The sequence below is a fragment of the Carlito syrichta genome, unplaced genomic scaffold, assembly GCF_000164805.1.
Source record: "Carlito syrichta isolate Samal-C Ts95f unplaced genomic scaffold, Tarsius_syrichta-2.0.1 Scaffold305702, whole genome shotgun sequence".
In the NCBI taxonomy this organism is placed as follows: Eukaryota; Metazoa; Chordata; class Mammalia; order Primates; family Tarsiidae; genus Carlito; species Carlito syrichta.
The window spans coordinates 549,905-564,583 of record NW_007249798.1 but is presented as its reverse complement, the minus strand read 5'-3'; the positions used below and the strand labels follow the sequence as shown (position 1 = coordinate 564,583).

At 36.2% G+C, this 14,679-nt stretch overlaps 1 long non-coding RNA gene across 1 annotated transcript in view; it reads left to right on the top strand.

The window, feature by feature from the left end:
* The first annotated feature begins 462 nt into the window (after positions 1 to 462).
* Positions 463 to 14,679, top strand: part of LOC103264713 — a 38,764-nt gene continuing 24,547 nt past the window's right edge. The window contains exons 1-2 of the long non-coding RNA XR_504590.1: positions 463 to 504; positions 2,555 to 2,714. This is a non-coding gene — a long non-coding RNA (uncharacterized LOC103264713). The remainder of the gene's footprint in view (positions 505 to 2,554; positions 2,715 to 14,679) is intronic.

Sequence of the window (14,679 nt, the reverse complement as noted above, 5' to 3'; positions counted from 1 at the left end):
TTTTTCATGTCTATTATTCTAATTACAATCCATGGTATTTAAAATGCTTTTTGAACTTGCAGAGAATTGGATTCAATATATTCCTCTGTTTATTGGAAACTATCATTATCATTCTGTACAAGGCCTCATTCTTTATTATTATTTGTTACTTTGTTACTTCTAATTCTACTCCCCACCCAACCACTTTCTTATAGGCATGGATTCTAATGAGTTTTATATTTGTCTTTTTTTTTTTGAGTGGGGTTCTGTTACCTTTTGAGTGGGGTTCTGTTACCTTTTGAGTGGGGTTCTGTTACCCTGGTTAGATGGCAGGATCAGGAAATCCTTCTGCTTTACCATCATGAGTAGCTGGGACCACAGGTATGTGCAACCATGCCTGGATAATTTTTATTTTTTTTAATTTTTTTTGTAGAGAGACATCTTGCTGTGCTGTCTAGGCTGGTCTCAAAATCCTGGGCTCAAGCAATCCTTTTGCCTCGACCTCCCAAAATGCTGGGATTACAGGTGTGCACCCCTGTACTGGGCCTATTTGTCTTTCAATATATGTATATTTTTGGATGTAGTGTTTGTAATTATCATGTTTATTTCATGTAAGTGGTACTGTGCTCTAAATCTCATTATATCTGTCTATCTTTTTTTTGTTTTACTCACATTTTGTTTTCCTGGTGCCATGAATGTGTCTAGTTCATTTTCTTTTCTCCCATAGAATGTGTCTACCACATATTTCTTAACCATTTTCCCCAAAATAGAGATATGTGGATTTATTTCAATTCTCTGCTACCATGGGGTATAAATGCCCCCTAACAATAAGACTGCTATAATCCTTAAAAGAAATAATATGTTTAAAATACCTAGGGAGTTGCCTAACACTCCCAGAAAGCTAAGTAAATGGTAAAGTTAAGGAAATATTACTTTTTTAAAACTGAAAGACATTTTTCTTATAATTTCCAAGCTCACATGACCAAATGTGCCTTCTAAATCTTCTAAATCTTGGAATAAAGGAATCAGAGCCACACACAACTCCCTGAAAGAGGAGAGCACAACATCCCCTCTGCCATCTTCCTCCAAGTTCTTTTGAACCTGTTCATGCTTTTAACACAAAAGTCTGATTCCAGAGAAAAGAGAATTAGACTATATTCAAAGAGGTTGCTTCCAGTCCTCTCCTGGAAGCTGTATGGTTGGCATTCAGGCAGCTGTAATACTAACCACATCTCTCAACAAAAACAGACAAGGGAACTGATGAGAAGCAATATTAGGGAAATAAAGAGTTTAGTTTACTTCAAGGAGTAATCAATTTAATGTATACTAAAAGAACACTTCTTGATAAGTTACTGCTTGCTTCCAAAATCCTTTGGAAAACCTGCTGCCTACATACATATGCCACAAAATATAGGATAGTGAACAAGCAGTAGACAGAGCCATGGGTCTTCTGAGTTTTCTCCAGGCTCTGGAAACTTCAGATGTTATAATCTCTGACACTTCACTTTTCCCCTTTTAGTTCACAGTTTCCTCATCTGGAGCTACAAGATCTTAGCTGAGATTTTCTCTATGTCTTCTTCAGAGTCTCAGGTTGTTTTTTTAAATAAATGTTTTCTGAACTGTACTTTTAAAAGTGATATTTCCCTCTCTATTGTTAGCTAAAATTTCTTATTAAATTGAGAGAAGAAAGGATAGTAGCATATATGAATACAGACAAAGTGCTGTTAGTTAACATATGGTAAAATACCAGTAGCTCCCAAAACATTTATTTTGAAGAATTTAAATAGTAGAATGCAGAGCTGATAAAAATAATTTAGATCATCTAGTCCAACAACCTCATCTTACAAGTGAAGAAAATATATGGCACAAAGCCATGAAGAGATTCCTCCAATGACAACTTGCTAGTTAAATAAAGGATTGGGACAAAAAACCAGGATATACCTGGTTGTTGTGATTGCTGCAACATTGGAACAGACTCAATATTCATCACAAAAATGAATAAGGCAAAGTTCATAATTTAGAGGGGGAAAGAATCAGAACCCAAAAGTGGGAGAGAATAAAACAGATTATGAAAAAAGCACATCAGTGGTATGTAAGTAGTTGCTTTGGAAGCACAATGGTGGGAGAGATATATTGTCATTGTCAAAGGCCTAGAATATGATGTCACTGAGTTAACTCACTTGTCCAGAGAATTCAACCATTATTAATACTACTTTAATCATATAATTTTTCAAGTCATTGCTAACAGATTGATTTACGTTTCTTCCAGGTTCCTCTTAAGCCTCAGTATTAATTCCTGCTGGTGCTAGTTTTTGTTGTTGTTGTTGTTGTTGCTGTTGTTGTTTTTTAAAGAAAAAACAACAACAAAACTAGTCTCTACAGGGTCATACTACAGGAAGGGAAAGTAGTACACTAAAAAGATACTGACAATGGTATGAACTGGCAAATGTCAGTTCTCTATTTGGTATGGTATTTTAGGTACTCTGTGGAACAATACTTGAAATGATATACATTTTGAACCAGAAACAATTTACTATCTTGCAGTCTTAAGCATCGGCTTTTTCTCTTTTGGCAGACCTCTGGAGCTATTCTCCTTATCTATAATTTTCCTGAATTAATCCAGTGAATCATGGCTAGAGTTCTATATTAGTCTAAGAATAGATATATGAAGCAAGACTCCTTGACTTCAGAGCCACAAGATTATTTTAGAGTCATCTGCATCTCATTGGATTCAGGTAAGTTGTGTTCTGATTTATCTGGGACATCATACTTCATGATATGGCCAGAACTGGTTTGGAGGTCTTGGAAATACCTCTGATTGAAGCATTTTGGAAACACTTTTTTTCCCCATTCACAATAACTTTTATTCCACATCCAGCACCTCATTATTTATTGAAGAACAACAGTATTTGGCCTGTTAATAATATAGGAGTCCTATTCTACTCTTACTAACTTTTCTGTTCTGGCATTCTTCCTAGAGAGAAGAATCAGGACATATACATGGAGATGTCAAGTAGATAATTGGATAACCCTGTCTGAGCTCAAAAGAGAAGTTTGGGCTAAAAGCATAACTGAGGAAGAAACAAATAGATGGTATTTATAGCTATGAAATGAAATGAGTTTACCTAGGTAGTAAATGTGGAGAAAAATTCCAGAATGTAGAGGACAGGAAGATAAACAGAGTCAAACTAAGAAAAAAAAGTAATCAGGAAGGGGAAAATCTACCTGTGGTTATCTTAGAAGCCAACGAGGTGCAAGGAGGGACTGAGCAACTGTGTTAAACACTGAACATGCTAATATGGTGTGAATTACCATTTGAAAACAACTTTTTTGTTTGTTTTCGGTTAAATTTTAAAAATCTCTATCATATGTAAATCTGACAGATCTAAAGCATTAAGGAGTGGAATCATTTATTCTGTGTGGCCCATGCCCTTAGCCACGTCCCTACTTGCAAAGCATAGTGCTTTGTCAGGATTTTAATACCACACTTGGAAAATTTATTCCTCATGATGAAGAAAGACCAATTTTCTTTCATAGGTGTCATGGGTTGTAGAACCAGTCTAGTAACTACAGATTTTCAGTTCCAGTTCGGTTTCTTAGAACGGCTATATAAATGAAATTCTAATACCTTGGGGCACGCCTGACATGAGTCAACCTGCTTCTTAGGTAGCTTACCCAGCTTTCAGTATCAGAAACTATTGGGAGATATTTTTGAAAACCTTCCAATTACATTGAATTTCATATGCGTTTGCACATGTCAATAGGCAGTCAGTTTTCATGTGTGCTTTCATTTATTTTAAATGTTTTGATCTTATACCAACTACTTATTTGCTTATTGCTGCTGGAGCAGACCTCCAAACTATGTAGCTTAATGACGCTACAAATTTATGGTTCCCACCTCTAGTTGGATTTTTGATGCTGCCTGGGACTTCTTTCAGGTTTCCCAAGTAAGTTATTGTTTTCTTTCTTTTCTTTTTTTTGAGTTGGAGTCTCACTCCGTCGTCCAGGCTGGAGTGCAGTGACACACTCACGGCCACCCCAGCGTCGATCTGCTGGGCTCCAGGGATCCTTTCACTTCAGCCTTCCAAGTAGACAGAACTAGAGGCGCATGCTACCACGCCCAGCTAATTTTTTATTTATTGTAGAGACGCGGTCTTGCCAAGGTGCCCAGGCTGGTCTTGAACCCTCAGGCCCTGGCAAGTCACTCGTCTCTGCCTCCCAAAGTGTTGAGACTACAGCCTGGCCAAGTTATTGTTTTCATTTTCTGTGGTCTCCCGTTGATTCAAATCGTCAGGCCCTTTATCCCTCCTCTGTTATTTCCCAAAATTAATGAAAGACATCTGATGCAAACTCTCTTTCCCACCAATCCTACACACTCACTTGCATCTAAACCCTCCATTTTCCCTCCCACCTCATCCCATTGGTGAAAATTGTATTACTCTTCTCTATAAGGTGCACCCCTCCAATTATAATATGGATTCCCCTTACTTAGAGACCTCAGTTATCATTGTCACCCTTTTCTCCCGTATCTACAATTTCTTTCTCTTTGCTGGCTTGTTCTCATCCACTTTTAAACATGTTTAAGTATTTACCATTTTAAAATAAAACGCAAAACCAAATCTTTCCATGATCCTACATTCTCCTCCAGCTACAGCCTCATCATTTTCCTTTCTTCACAGAGAAAAATCTTATCAACAATAACTCCTTAAACCACTTCCCCTTCAAGTCACTCTTCAATTCAGGGCAGTTTACCTCTGTTTCTGCTACCCCACTGAAATTTCTCTTGCCCAAAACACCGATGAAATCTTTGTTCCTAAATCAAATGGACATTTTTCTTTTAATATAATGGAATCCTATATACAGCTTAATTTTTAAAATGAAACATTCTCATCATTTGGCTTCTGTGACATTTCACTTACTCTCCTTTTTTTTTCTTTTACTTCATCAGTCATTTATTCACAATTTGCAGATTTATCTGCCTTTCCTTAGATATTGGTCTTCCTGAAGATCATATTTTAGGCTTTTTATCTCATTTGATTCATTCACCCTGAGCAGTCTCATCCACTATCATGGCTTCAATTATGAAATTGTAATGACATTTATCTTTTAGGCAAAAAAAAATACTAAAATAATAACTACTACTACTACTGAAGCACAAATTTATGAAAAATGCTGAATTAGGGGTCAGAAAATCATTGTTCCAATCTTGTTTCTACTTTATTAATTAAAACATGATTTTAGACAAGTAATAAGCCTCCCCTTAAGATTCCATTTAAAAAAATGAATAAATAGGAATTAAATACATCCTCTATTTATACACAAAGTGGTTTTGGAAATAGAGCGATATTATAAAAGTATCTGAATTTAAATGACTTTTTGTAATTATATATAATATATATGATTTGCACACATGTATAAGACTGGAAAATGTGATTTATTATATGGAGCATTACTGTGTTGTTTAGAATTTTGAAATATGTATTTTTCTAACATGATTGCTTTTATTTGATTCTTCATGTGCTTAGAACATAATATATTTTGTAGAGTTATGAGGTAGTTATTATAATACCTACTGACTTTCCATTAGAAATTATGAAATGCTTAGGCTCATAATTCTTAAAAAGTTATTTTATTCACTGGAATAGTAAATTAGAAGTTATTTTTTTGCCTTTATAACATTCAAAAGTGAGGCAATTTTCCTCCACTGTGGGGTCTCCTTCTATCTTTTGGCTTTATTATTCTGGAGATCATCGCTGTCCTCTGCATATAGCTAGTAGAAGGAAAGGGAGTGACAAGGCCACATCTACCTCTGAAAATCCTGTCCTGGAAGTAGCACACACATCACTTTTTATCACATTCCATTGGCAAGTACTAGTGATATAGCCACACTTAGGAACCAAAGAAATATAGTCCTAGGCTGGACAGCTGCTTCCTAAACATAACTCTGTCGAAGCAAGAGCATGAAATTTGGTGAACAGTCGTCTCTACCCCAGTGTTATAATAGTAAATCCCATATTGGTATCTTGAGTAATTTTCATGACTACACTATGACCTATATTTCTTCATCTTCAGTTTTAGAAATGCTCTTCTTTCTTTGAGGTAAAGAAAAAAAGCTTATTTAAAAATATATTAAAGAGAGAAAGAGGAGAGAGAGAAAAAAATCACCTCCCCAAGGTGGGGGAGGGGGCCAAAGCCAGGAAGCATGGCAAAAACCATAGCTCAAAGAGCACATGGCCACACCAGAGTCTAGCAAGGCAATGGCCAGAAATGCTCTTAAATGTATAAATTTTGTCATGCAATCTTCCATTTTGTCCTCTTTGCCTTGCACCTTACAAATGTTACCAAACCTAGCATTACTTTTACATTTTCAAGACTTATAACATTTACTTTGTATTCCATAGCTATATTTATATCTCACTTGTCTAGGCTGATTCCAAAATGTATAAGCAAATAACTTAAGAAGCAAATGTGAGGTTCGATTTAACATCAACAGCAACAACAAAAGTTATAGTGTTCACCCTGTGCACCTTGAGGAGAATGCTGCACGCCTTGTGGTCAGGTGATTATATCTTCTTACTTGCCAGACCACACTTAAATTTGCTTCATAATGGAAACATGACTTTTTTGTGTAGGCTTTAGTATACTTTGTATTTATTTGAATTATTGTTCTCTTGAGAAAAATTTGTAATTTAATCTAAATGCTGAGATCATTCAGCTACTTATTCACAAAATGTGGGTAAAGAGATCCATTTTCTTAAATACTCTTCTTAGAACTCTGATCTTGTAACTCTGGTATGACTCCCTTAGACTTCTCTACAGCTAACTTTCTATACTTTCTTTTGCTTTTACTTCTAATTGAGGGGTTTTTTTTTCTTGGATTTCATTTCTTCTTTCTCTTAAACTTCTCTTTTTCATTTTCCTCAATAATCTTTAAGTGATTTTTAAAAAAAGAAGTGTTGATAATTTTCTGACTTTCTTACACATCTGAAAAGGCTTTATTTTACTTTGACAATCTTCTATTGACTTTTTGGTTAAGTAGAAAATTCTATGTTCATTTTTTTCCTTCTATCTTTGAAGAGATTTCTCTATCTAGCATTCATAATGTTTATGTAAAGTCTATTTCTCATTACTTTTCAGATGATTTGTTTTAGGCTCTGGGTAGGTTTTTTGTCTGTTTGTTTTTGTTTTGTGGTTTGTTTTGAGTCAGAGTCTCACTCTGCTGTCCAAGCTGGAGTGTAGTGGCACATTCACAGCCACGGCAGCCTTGACCTGCGGGACTCAGGCTAGCCTTCTGCCTTAGCTTTCCAGATAACTGGAACCACAGGCACGCAACACCACATCCAGCAAATTTTTTTTGACTTACTGTAGAGATGATGTCTCACCAAGTTGCCCAAGCTGGTCTTAAACCTTTGGGCTCAGGAAATCCTCTTGCCTCCGTCTCCCAAAGTACTTAGATTGCAGACATGAGCCACCACACCCGGCTTCTGGGCAGTTTTTAAATGGTCTTTTGCATCTTTGGTGTTCTGAAATTTCATGAAATACTAAAATTTAAATAAGTGTATTATAAGTATCAATTACTTTTATAACATATACCTATATGCACTATCCATCTTTAAAAATGCTTCATTTTCCTGTTTCTCCTTTTTGTGTTTTTAAAAATATTACTACAGTATCTTTTCACGTGCTTTTTTTGTTGCTATTTTAGAAACAGAGTTCTCACTTTATCACCCAGGCTAGAGTGCAGTAGCATGATCATAACTCACTGCAGCCTTGAGCTCCTGGCCTCAGACTCTGGAGTAGATGGGACTACAGACGTAAGCTACCTCACCTCGCTAATTTTTTTTTAAAAGTTTTTTTGTGTGGAGTTGAGGCATTGCTTTGTTTCTGAGGCTGATCTCGCACTTGTGACCTCAAGTGATCCTCCCACCTTGGTCTCCCAAAGTGCTGCAATTACAGCTGTTAGCCACCTCACCTGGTGTTTTTACATCTTTTTTAGGGTATAAGATATAATTACACTTGCTTCTGTTTCCCAATATGTCTCTACTTTCTCCAATGCTACTTAATTGATCTGTTTATCTTAGATTATAGATTTTATGCTGTATTTTTTCCCCGAATGACTCATGGTTCTTCTTGTTGTTCTTTTATGGATAAGTGGATGACTAGGTTTATTAGTGTTATTTCCTTTGCAAATATAGGTGTCTACTTTGCCAACAAGCTTCCACCCTGATCGGGAGCCCTGGCTTTGCATTTGGTTTTATGAGTAGAGTTTATTTCAATACCTGTCTGGGCCAAATTAGGAGATAAAAACAGCCTCATTTATTTTAACAAAGAGTATTTAAGACAAAGAATTATTAATTGAGTATTGGAGAACAAAAGAGGCAAACAGGGAACACTGAGTTATTACAAAGGCAATAACTTCAGAAAGCAGTTATGACAGCTGGGGTTGCAGCAATAAAAGGGAAATTGGAATTATTACCATTTAGAAGTTTGTGGGTGGGTTCTGTGGCACTAAGGCATACACTTCTGGGGAAGGAGCACTGTTCAGTTAGTACAGGTGCCTCTGGAGCTTGAAAGGACCTGTGAATCTGGGACTCAGAAACCTGATGAGGAACATTCCATAGCTTGGTCTGGTGCTTTAGAAGCTCAGAGAAAGAGCCATGTGGAGCCAAGATCCAAAGTCTTCAAAGAGGGGGAATAAAGCTGATCTGTGAGTGCTGAAAAAATTACAAGTTAGAATTAACAGCTACTACTGTAATAAACTGCCGCTGTCCAGGTAAAGAAGTGCTGCTTGAGTGACACTGCCAAGGAGAGCCTTCTGGTCTCCCTTTCGTGCCCCCATTGGTGGAGCCTAATAAGAACAAGCCAAGGGAGAAATGTGGTTTGCAGAGGCCTACTTGACTATAGCAAAACAGACTATAAATGAGTGGATTTGAAGTCAAGAGATAGTAGCGTAATTAACATGGACAGTTTGAGGTAGCCATTTCTTAGAAACTCTCATCACTTTCATGCCAAAATTAAAGGACTTTATTTTGGGGTCCCTAATTTACATTAGGGAACCTAACCTTCTTGGAGTGTAGATCTCTTATTTTTGCTTCTAAGTTACTGCCACATCCATCCTCTCTCTGTGTGCACAAGGACAAGAATGGTGGACTAGATTTAGGATGTCATAGTTCAGTATAGTCTTTTAGATATTAACCCAAATTCTTTTCACTGCTCAAAGCACAATCCTACTCATCACCTTTGCTGATTCTCTGTGGTCCTTCTAGGGCACAAATATCATCTCTGTTCATATAAGGAACATCTTACTTCATTTGCTTTATGCCTTCAAACTTTCTTGTATACTAATGACCTTCACTTTTTGTTTTCAATTATATTATGGATATGTTCCCTTCAGTGCATTTTCATGCTCATTGTGGTGGAGTCAAGAGAAAGGATTAGTAAATGTATGTACTTTGTTTTTCATTGGGAACAGAAATCCAAACCAATGTATTTTCAAGGACATGGACATTAAACTGTTTCATTAAAATATTTACTGCTGGTTGCTTTTCTATCTTTCATTTAAACTAGTTCTATTAGATACATTTTGAAGTTCAATTTGAATCCTGAAAATTGGTATCATATAATACTATGGTAATAAAGCAAGCAGGACCATAAAAGGCACCAAAATTAGTTCATAATACTTAGTTTTTGCCTTCATCTTTGTGAATAAAGAGTAGCTTATGTAAATAACTTCTATATTTATCAACTTACATTTTGTGTACTTTTACTTGGTGGTCATATCAAAATATTATTACCTTTTAATACTTTACTGGATCCCAGTGTAATTGGGCAAATTAAACCAAACTAGAAAAGAGAACCTGCTAAATGACTCATATTAAATAGCTCACATTTCACCTAATTCCTTACAGGAATGTAGAATGTAGCCAAAATTAAACACATAATTGGTTAACAGAATAAAATATAAAATTCATTCCTTTACCTGATTATGACAGAGAAGGCATTTGGAATTTTTTTATGAATATCAGTAAAATAAATCTGACTGGAATTTACTGAAACTATTGATTGAACTTCCTGTTACTTGAGCCCTTCCAAAGAGCTGTCAGTGACACATAATTAATCTGTAAGAAGAATATGGGAATGAAGTACTTCAACAGGCAACTTTCCCTGTGGGCTGCTTAAATCAGCCCTTATCGCCATAGTCTCAGAAATTCTAACTCTTGTTTTTCTATGATTACATGCAACTTTTATAACAGTTATTTCCTTCCTTCTGCCTTAATAAGCTTAATTTTAAACATTATATGCAGCTTTGTCTTTCAAGAAAAATATAGTATCTTTAAGCAATTGGGCAATCTAATTTGTCATACAAGAAGACAGATGCCTGACCCCATTTCCCTAGTAAAAGGAAAAGGCACAACTAATATTAAGAGATAAAGACGATGACAAGTAATAATGCAATAGAATTAAAAACTATTGATTTTTTTAACTAAAGAAATAGAGATATTTGAGTTATTGAAGTTTCCAATTCTATTCATTGAACTGCCTAATTTTGATCCCAAAGTTTCCATTACTAGCTATGTGTCCTTAGGCAAAAACTTAATAGTTCTCTGCCTCAGTAGCCTTTTCTTTAAAATGGGAATGATAATAATAATACCTAAATAGAGCTTTATTGTGATAATTGCATGAATTAATAAAACTATGCACTTAATGTCTGGAGAATGATGAGTGCATAATTAATTTTAGCTGGTTATTGTTATTTTGCCATTAAATATTCAATCCACTAAGTGGCAAAGACAGGTCTAAATGTTAAATGGTCTCAGAGATTTGACTATGTTTGTTGAGCTTAACTGATAATCAAGTGTTGAAATTATGATTAGAATAGAAGTGATCATGAATACTCAGGTGAGCAATAGGTATTATGTAGGCAACTACTGACCACTCATTACACTGATCATAATTCAGACTGGAACATACTAGTTTTTTCACTCCTCCAAATGCCTCACTTTATTTGACTGTATGGCTGCCATTTAAGTTCAGAAAGAATTAGAAAAAGAACTGCAAAGAACAACATTGTAGAAAAGAAAAGTGAAATTTAAGATAGGTTTATTGAATTATTTTATTTTTATTTTTTTTTAAATCAATATTTTTTATTATGATGTTGTGGGGTACAGTTAAGGGTTAGGTATACAAATACGTTTCATTCAGGCACCCTGTTGATAAGCGGTGTTCCCCCATCCCCAGACAGATATTTGCTACCGTTAATCCCATCTCCCTCCCCCCCCCCATAGTTTCCTACTATTGTCAGTCATTTTCTTATAGTATTACATCAGATGTTCAAGGCCCATTATATGAGTGAAAACATGTGATACTCGGATCTTTGTTTCTATGAGAGGTCACTCAGTATTATAGACTCTAGTTCATTCAGATTGCTGCGAAATTCATGATTTTGTTCTTTTCATGGCTGCGTAGTATTCCATCGTGTATATGTACCACATTTTTTTTAATCCAGTCCTCTTTTGATGGGCAGCATGGTTGCTTCCAGGTTCTTGCTATTGTGAACAATGCTGCGATAAACATACATGTGCAGGTATCCTTTTTATAGAGAGATTTGAGTTCTTCAGGATATATTCCCAGTAGGGGGATTGCGGGGTCATATGGGAAGTTGATATTTAGAGCTTTTAGGAATCGCCACACTGCTTTCCACAGAAGTTGCACTGGTTTACATTCCTACCAACAGTGTAGAAGTGTTCCCTTTTCACCACATCCTCTTCAGCAGCTGTTATTTTTTGAGTTGTTGATGATTGCCATTCTGACTGAAGTTAGGTGGTATCTCAGTGTGGTTTTGATTTGCATCTCCCTGATGATTAGTGAGGTTGAACATTTCTTCATGTGTCTGTTGGCTGCTCGGATGTCTTCTTTTGTGAAGTGTCTGTTCATATCTTTTGCCCATTTTATAATGGGGTTGTTTGTTTTTTTGTTTTCAGCATGTTTGAGTTCCTTGTAGATCCAAGATGTTAAGCCTTTGTCAGACCTGGTGTTGGCAAATACTTTTTCCCAGTCTGTAGGCTGTCTCCCTGCTCTCTTGATGGTTTCTTTGGCTTTGCAGAAACTTATCAGTTTAAAAAGGTCCCACTTGTCTATCTTCTCTCTTATAACCTGTGGTTTTCGCATTTTGTTCAGGAATTGGATGCCAGTTCCAATTTCCATGAGGGTATGTCCTTCATTTTCTAAGGTTCTTATGGTTTGAGCTTTTACATTTAGGTCTCTGATCCATTTGGAGTTAACTTTTGTGCGTGGGTATAGATAGGGGTCCTGTTTCAATCTGCTGCATGTGGTCAGCCAGTTTTTCCAGCACCATTTACTGAATAGGTTCTCCTCTCCCCACTGGTAGGTGGTGGAGGGTTTGTCAAAGATGAGTTGGTTGAGAAATTAAGGTTTTGCTTCTGGAATCTCAATTCTGTTCCATTGATCTATATGCCTGTTCCTGTACCAATACCAAGCTGTTTTGATGATTGTAGCTTTATAGTAAAGTTTGAAGTCTGGTAATGTGATACCACCTGCTTTGTTTTCTTTGCTGAGGATTGTTCTGGCTATTCTTGGACGTTTGTGTTTCCATATGAATTCCTGTGTTGTTTTTTCTAGGTCTGAGAAGAATGTTGCTGGTAATTTGATGGGTATTGCATTGAATTTGTAGATTGCCTAGGGTAAGATGGACATCTTCACAATGTTGATTCTTCCAATTCATGAGCATGGGATATTTTCCCACTTGTTTGTGTTATCTTTGATTTCTTTGAGCAGTGTTTTGTAGTTTTCATTGTAAAGGTTTTTCACGTCTCTGGTTAGGAAGATGCCAAGGTATTTCATTTTTTTTGTGGCTATTGTGAATGGATTTGTTGTTTTTATTTGGGTTTCTGTTTGTTTATTATTGGTGTAAAGAAATGCGATTATGTTTTGCACATTTATTTTGTATCCTGAGACTTTGCCAAAGGCCTTTATCATCGTAAGGAGGTTTCTGACAGATTCTCTTGGGTTTTCAAGGTACACAATCATATCATCTGCAAAGAGAGATAACTTGACTTCTTCTTTTTCTATTTGGATACCCCTGATTGCCTTCTCTTCTCTGATTGCTCGAGCCAGGACTTCCAATACTATGTTGAACAGGAGGGGTGAGAGTGGGCATCCTTGTCTTGTTCCAGTTTTCAGGGGAAATGGTTCCAATTTTTGTCCATTTAGGAGTATGCTTGTTGTGGGTTTCTCATAGATGGCTTTTACTATTTTGAGGTATGTTTCCTGTATGCCTAGATGTTCAAGGGTTTTTATTAAGAAGGGGTGCTGGATTTTATCAAAAGCTTTTTCTGCATCTAATGATATAATCATGTGGTATTTGTTTTGACATATGTTGATATATTTAATTACATTTATGGTTTTATGAATGTTGAACCAGCCTTGCATCCCAGGAATGAAGCCTACTTGGTCATGATGGATGATGTTTGAGATGTATTGTTGAATCCGGTTTGCTAGGATCTTGTTGAAAATTTTAACATCTATGTTCATCAAAGATATTGGCCTGAAGTTCTCTTTCTTTGTTGGATCTTTACCTGGCTTGAGTATCAATGTGATGTTGGCTTCGTAAAATGATTTGGGGAGAGTTCCATCTTTTTCAATCACCTGAAAACCTTCAGTAGATTGGTATCAGCTCCTCCTTAAATGTCTTGTAGAATTCTGCTGGAAAGCCATCTGGACCAGGGCTTTTTTTTTGTAGGTAGTTTTCTTATTATGTAGTCAATTTCCTTGATTTTTATTGGTCTATTTAGGGTCTCAATTTCTTCTTATTCCTACCTAGGTAGGTTGTGTGATGTCAGAAAGTCCTCCATTTCCTTAAGGTTTTCATATTTGTTTCCATACAAGTGTACGTAGTAGTCTCTAATGATCTTTTGTATTTCTTCAGGGTCAGATGTGACTTCATCTTTTGTGTTTCTGATTGTGCTTATTTGTTTTTTTTCTCGTTTTTTCTTGGTCAGTCTAGCTAGGGGACCATTGATCTTGTTTATCCTTTCGAAGAACCAGCTTTTTGTTTCATCAATTTTCTGTCCTATCTTTTTGTCTTCTATGTCCTGGATTTGGGCTTTTATTTTGGTGATCTGGATTCTTCTGCTGAAATTGGGGTTTTTGTGGTCTTGCTTTTCCAGCTTCCTTAGGTGGCTTGTTAGGTTGTGAATTTCTGTTCCTTCCATTTTCTTCATGTGTGTTTGTAGGGATATAAATTCCCCGCTTACTACAGCTTTTAAGACATCCCAAATATTTTGGTAAGGTGTTTCTTCATCTTCTTTTGTTTCCAGGTATTTTTTGATCTCTGTTTTGATTTCATCATTGACCCAGGAGTTGTTTAGCATCATGCTGTTTAGTGTCCATGTCTTTGTGGGTTTGGGGGGGACCTTGTTGGTGTCAATATTTATTTTTATTCCACTGTGGTCTGAGAAGGTGCATGGGAGAATTTCGGTCCTTTTAAATTTGCTTATGCTTGATTTATGGCCAATTATGTGGTCGATCTTAGAATACGTTCCATGTGATAATGAGTAGAATGTGTATTCTGTGGTCTTTGGATGCAGTGTTCTGTAAGTATCAATTACGTCCATTTGGTCCAGAATCACATTGAGGTTCCAGATCTCCTTGCTGATTTTTTGTCCTGATGATCTGTCTAGG